This window comes from Lissotriton helveticus, chromosome 5_1, assembly GCF_964261635.1.
Source record: "Lissotriton helveticus chromosome 5_1, aLisHel1.1, whole genome shotgun sequence".
NCBI classification, from domain to species: domain Eukaryota; kingdom Metazoa; phylum Chordata; class Amphibia; order Caudata; family Salamandridae; genus Lissotriton; species Lissotriton helveticus.
Genome location: NC_136065.1, coordinates 1,921,445,718 through 1,921,451,915, shown reverse-complemented (window position 1 = coordinate 1,921,451,915; position 6,198 = coordinate 1,921,445,718). Strand labels below are relative to the sequence as shown.

Here is a 6,198-nt window from a genome sequence, read left to right as displayed (position 1 = left end):
GGGAGCAGATAGATGACCATTTACTTTGATATTGTCAAAGGTGATACCCTCATTCCATTGATGAACGTCACTGCCTTCATTTAATTAGTATCGGACATTATCTCTTCCCAATCTCTCAGATTATTATTGTCAGATTCTCCAACCTACACTGTGCTTAATGCATACCCTTCCTTTCATGACTTGCTGGGGTGCCCAGATGAATTGCCCCTCAGAGCGCTGGCTACTATTTAACAAGTAATTCTCTCGGTTTCACTTTGATCTTAAATTGTGACGTGGCCTTGAAAACACAGAAGAAAACACGTGTCAGCTGGGCTGCTGTAAATGTAGTTACCAAATATTGTCTGCTACAAGTTATGAACATGAACAGAATTGACAAAAAAACCATTTATTAGTTACCCTGACAATGGGCAGCCCATCACAAAAGCTGCCTCGCCCAGAAGGTGGAATTGAACCACTCTGTCGCTAGACAGCTACAGGTTTGAAGCCTGCACCCCAGACCACTGAGGTTCATCCGGGCAAAGAAACAGTGTAGCAAAACAGGTATATATATCACATGAATACATACTCTTTTACAGGTAGGGTGTCAGCCAAAATGTGTAATCCGCCTAGCTATCAATGTCCACTATTTTTTGAAGTTCTGGGCTCAGCTCTATTTTTGATTTGTCTTTATTTTCATGCACTGATTTAGTCAAAGTTCATAACATGAACCTTTGATTGTATGCAAAACAGAGACAGGCTTTCTGGGTAAACAAGACTTGCTGCCAGACTTTCTTATAATGTGGACAAAGTTCAGATAAATCATTGCTAATGTCAGCGTTAACAATAATAGAAGAGGAAAGGCCATGCTGATTTGAGTTTACAGAACACAGAATAAACAGACATTCTTAACGCCTTACTCTGTTCTCTCACTCTCTCTGACTCCTTGAATGGAAAGAGCAAGACACCACAACATGACTTGTGTAAAGGAAAGCCAAAACACCACAACATGACTTGAGTAAAAGAAAGCCAAGACATCGCAACATGACTTGTGTAACGGAAAGCCAAAACACCACAACATGAATTGAGTAAAGGAAAGCCAAGACACCACAACATGACTTGTGTAAAGGAAAGCCCAAGGCACCACAACATGAATTGTGTAAAGGAAAGCCAAGACACCACAACATGAATTGTGTAAACGAAAGCCAAGACACCACAACATGAATTGTGTGAAAGGAAGATCAAGAAAACGCAACATGACTCATGTAAAGGAAAGCCAAGACACCACAACATGAATTATGTAAAGGAAAGTCCAAGATACCACAACATAACTCATGGAAAGCTGAAGACACCACAACATGGCTCGTGTAAATAAAAAGTCCAAAACAACAAAACATGACTCGTGTAAAGGAAAGGTCAAAACACCACACCATGATTTGTGGTATGGAAAGTCCAAGACAACACAACATGAATGATGTAAAGGAAAGACCAAGACCCCATAACATGACTTGTGTAAAGGAAAGCCAAGACACCACAACATGACTTGCGTAAAGGAAAGTCAAGACACCACAACATGACTAGTGTAAAAGAAAGCCAAGACACCACAACATGACTTGTGTAAAGGAAAGCCATGGCACCACAACATGACTCGTGTAAAGGAAAGCCAAGACACCACAAAATGTCTTGTGTAAAGGAAAGTAGAAGACACCACAACATGACTTGTGTAAAGGAAAGCCAAGACACCACAACATGACTCATGGAAAGGAAAGTCCACGACACCACAACATGACTCATGGAAAGGAAATTCCAAGACACCTCAAAACGACTTGTGGAAAGAAAAGCCCAAGACAACACAACACGACTTGTGTAAAGGAAAGTCCAAGACACCACAACCCCGACATGTGCTAATTGTAAAGACAAGTGAAGCTGAGGTGTAGGTGTATTTATTAATAAATCTAAACGTTTCTTGGCATACCCGTTTCTACATCAGTCATCAGTTTTAGGTTTGCTGTATTTACCTTTTCTTGGAGGATTTGTAGTAGTTCCTCCTGGTAACCGTTCCTCTTGGCTGTGCCTCTCGAAGCCTTCTCGTCCTAGGCAGAATTACTTGCAGAGACCATAGGCTGACCTTTATGTAAGTGGTCCGCTATGTAAGGAAGACTTACCTGGTGATTTCATGGTATCAAACATGCAACACTCTTGTCCTGTATTTTATTTGAATAACCTAATACATTCTGGGAATTGTAGTTCCGAGTCACTTCAATTGTAGTAAGACACCTGAGAACACTAGTGCTTTGTAAATGAAAAGTGTGGGACTTAAACATTGCATTCTTGGTTTCCTGGATTACTCTGATAAAACTGTCAGTCACTCGACAGTGGTGTGAACTGGGGGGAGCAGGTGCAACAGACTAGGAACAGGCCACGTGCTGATGTGGGAACAAGGTTGAGGATGCTGAGCAGAGCGCCTCTATGCAGTGACAGCCGCGCTCTGTGACCTCTGATTGAACTCGGGGGGGAAAGGGGAAAAGGGTGGCACCCCAGCAGTGGAGGAGGGCAGAGGCGGTCAGAAGATTTAAAACACTCTATTAATCAGGTTATGCAACATATTTTTTGCTCTGCTGGATCACTCAAGATGAGAGGACGAGGTAAGGATGTTAGATTTTTTGTTGTACAAAAGGACTTTGTAATCCTAGTTTCCAAATGTGATGGAATGGTATAATCCTGAGGATATCACTTTATGTCGTTGTGCCTCAGGGTCCATTATCTGGCCCAAAAAAGGGGATAGCCTAGAGGCAAACTCCTTTTGCATGTTTCATTATACATATGCATTCATGTATTCATTTATTCATTTGATTATAGTGGGTGCACAGAAAGACTGTGAGACTCCAAGATCTGTGAGCAAAGTCTGCAACAAAGAAGTAAAGTGCCCACAAAAAGCCTACTCCGTGGACTGAGGATTGGGTTCAGTGGTCCTTCCTCAGTACCTGGGGCATCTACAGGAGCATATAGATGACCATTTACTTTGATATTGTCAAATGTGATACCGTCATTTCATTGATGAACATCACTGCCTTCATTTCATTAGTATCGGACACTATCTCTTCCCAATCTCTCAGATTATTAATGTCAGATTCTCCAATCTACACTGTGTTTAATGCATACCCTTCCTTTCATGATTTGCTGGGGTGCCCAGATGAATCGCCCCTCAGAGCGCTGGCTACTATTTAACAAGGAATTCTCTCGGTTACTCTTTGATCTTAAACGGTGACGTGGCCTTGAAAACACTGAAGAAAACACGTGTCGGCAGGGCTGCTGAAAATGTAGTTACCAAATATTGTCTGCTACAAGTTGTGAACATGAACAGAATTGACAAAAAAACATGTATTAGTTACCCTGACAATGGGCAGCCCATCACAAAAGCTGCCTCGCCCAGAAGGTGGAATTGAACCACTCTGGCCCAGATGTAGGTAATAGCACATTACCGAATGGTAAATACCGAATTTTACCGATTCGGTATTTACAATTCAGTAATTGCTATGTAGGTTAATGATTCGGTAAAAATACCGAATCGGCAATAATCGGTAATTACCGATTCGGTAATTACCGAATCGGTATTTGCCTTGAAGCCCATAGGATTCAATAGCAAATACCGATTCGGTAATTACCGAATCGGTAAAATTACCGAATTTACAAGGGGGACAGGGTGTCACTTTGCCACCCTGTTGCACCCCTGTTTCTGGCTTGTGTGGCACACATACATGCCCTAGGGGCATGTCTGTGTGCCACATGGCAGAGGTGTACATACACAGATGTGCATGTACACAGGAATTCGTTATTTACCATACAATTCTATTGCATGGTAAATAACGAATTCTAAAGGCCCTGTAGCACTGTTAGAAGTGCTACCTACATAGGAAAATACAGATTCGGTAATTTTACGGAGCGGTAAATATACCGAATCTGTAAAATTTACCGATTCTGTAAGTTTACAGAATCGGTAATGGTACAATTACCGAATCTGTAAGTTTTCAGTGCCCCTACATACCAATGTCAAAGTACCGGTCGGAAACGGCCGAAAATCGGTATTTTCTGCCGATTCCGACCGGTATTTTGACATCAACATCTGGCCCTTAATGTATCACTCAGGCTAGGCCAATGAGAATTGCTGCCAGCCTTTCTTGTGATGTGGACAAAGTACAGATAAATCATTGCAAATGTCACAGTTAATAACAATGGAATAGGAAAGCCCCGGAAATTTCAGGTTAAAGAACACAAATTAAACAGGCATGTTGAAAGGTTTACTGTGTTTTCGCACTCTGATCTCTCTCTCTCTCTCTACAGAACAAACACTCCTGTTCTTCTTTCTTTTCAATTTCACTCTCTCCTAGACTCCTTTAATCATCATTGCACAAGTGGCATTGGACAGGTCGTTTTCAATTGAGCGGCCGATGTGACCTCACTTTTGGTTAAGTCTGTGGTATTAGTGTTGCAGTGGCAGAGCCATGATCTATTCTGTGTAAAGAAAACGCCAAACACACCACAAAATAACTTCTGTAAACAAAAGCCCACGACACGGGCTATTTGCACAAAGACTATTGGAAGGGAGTCTATTATCAATTAAGGTAAGCATGTTTCTTGACTTAGCCATTTCTAAATCAGTCTTCAGCTTTAGCATTGCTGTATGTAATGTGTCACCGCAGGAAAGGTCTAACACCATTTGCCTTTTCGTGGAGAATTTACAGTAATTCCTACTGCTGACAGTTCTTTTTTTTTTTTTTTTTTTTTTTTTTTTTTTTTTTATTGGGAATATAAGTGCAGTTACAGTTAATATAAAAGAAACATGCTGCTGACAGTTCTTGTTGGATATGCTTCTTCCTGGGGCACGTATGATGTGGACTAAGGGCCATATGTATCATTCCATATTGCGATCGCAAATGCTGAAGTTCGCAGAATTTCGGCGTTTGCGATCGCAATTTGGCTCAGTGGTATGTATGAAAGCAAAACTGCCTCGCAAAATAAGGAATCCCAAAATTTGCGATTCCTTATTTTGCGATTGCATTCAAGGAATCGCAAATTGCTATTCTTTTTTTTAAAACATATTTTTATTATAGCGAAGTCATAGAAAAGAAAAGCACAGAGCATAACGGCATTGGCACCGGCAATATACGATCAATAATAGTATGCAATACCAACGGCACTACACAGCCATATATGGCCCACATCCCGGAGGCTGGGCGGCGTCGGATCAGATCATGGTCATAAGCAGGGACTTTTGCGGTCGTGCTCCGAAGATATGAATCTTACAGCAAGTTGATGTATGAAGAGTGTATTTGGTTAAGCTTAACGTGCCTGGCAAAACGGTTGTTGAAATGTATACGGATGACAAATTTGAAAATTTAACTGTTACCTGATTTGTGGGCTCTGCATTCTGCCGGGCTGGTAGGACATACTTGCACTTTAATAGTGATCTACACCGCGGTTGAGCGGGTCTTTAGTCGACACCCTTGGGGCGGGAGCCATCTTGGGGGAGGAAGCGCCGTGTCGCGACGCCATCTTTGTTGACAGGCTAGTTGCCTAACGACCTCGCACGCTCGAGGCCATTTAAAACCTGCCCCATGCAAGCGCGCAGCGTATGCGCGCAGCGGGCGCGCCATGGGCACGCCGGAGGCTCGCCAAAGGCGAGCCCATCTATGCCCATCCGTGACCAGACGGGACCCGGGGCCACGACCCCTGGTCCTCCTGTCATCTATACTGGCGCGGAGCTGGAGTCACACAATTCTGGTAATTTTGTCATCAGCCAGGGGTGTGTTGCTAGACTCATGCAGGAGGGACTACTGAAAGCCCCCTGTTTCAATCCAGGCCTGAAGGCCGCTGCTAAGGTCCATAGCCTGCGTTATGGCCTTCTTAATACACGCTCCCGCCAACGGCATCACTTAGAAGTCTTTACTCTTCTGGAAGAAGGAGACTTAGACTTTCTTGGATTAACAGAAACATGGCTAGAAGACTCTTCAATGCCGGATCTTATAGCCTCTTTGCCATCTGACTTTTTGGCACTCTTCCATAACCGAACAGAAGCTAGGAGAGGGGGAGGTGTGGCACTTCTGTACAGCTCACGCCTATCGGGTGAAAAGTTCTTGGCCGAAAATGTGGCTGGCGCGGAAGTGATAGGGGTCAAGCTTAAGCTGGGGACAGACTGCTTGATCATTCTACTAGTATATCGCC

The 6,198-nt window shown here is 43.1% G+C and overlaps 1 non-coding gene across 1 annotated transcript; it reads right to left on the bottom strand.

Moving 5' to 3' along the window:
* Positions 1–430: 430 nt before the first annotated feature.
* On the bottom strand, positions 431–517 carry TRNASTOP-UCA (transfer RNA opal suppressor (anticodon UCA)). Its single transcript has one exon. It is a non-coding gene; the product is annotated as a tRNA-Sec (tRNA).
* Positions 518–6,198: the final 5,681 nt, after the last annotated feature.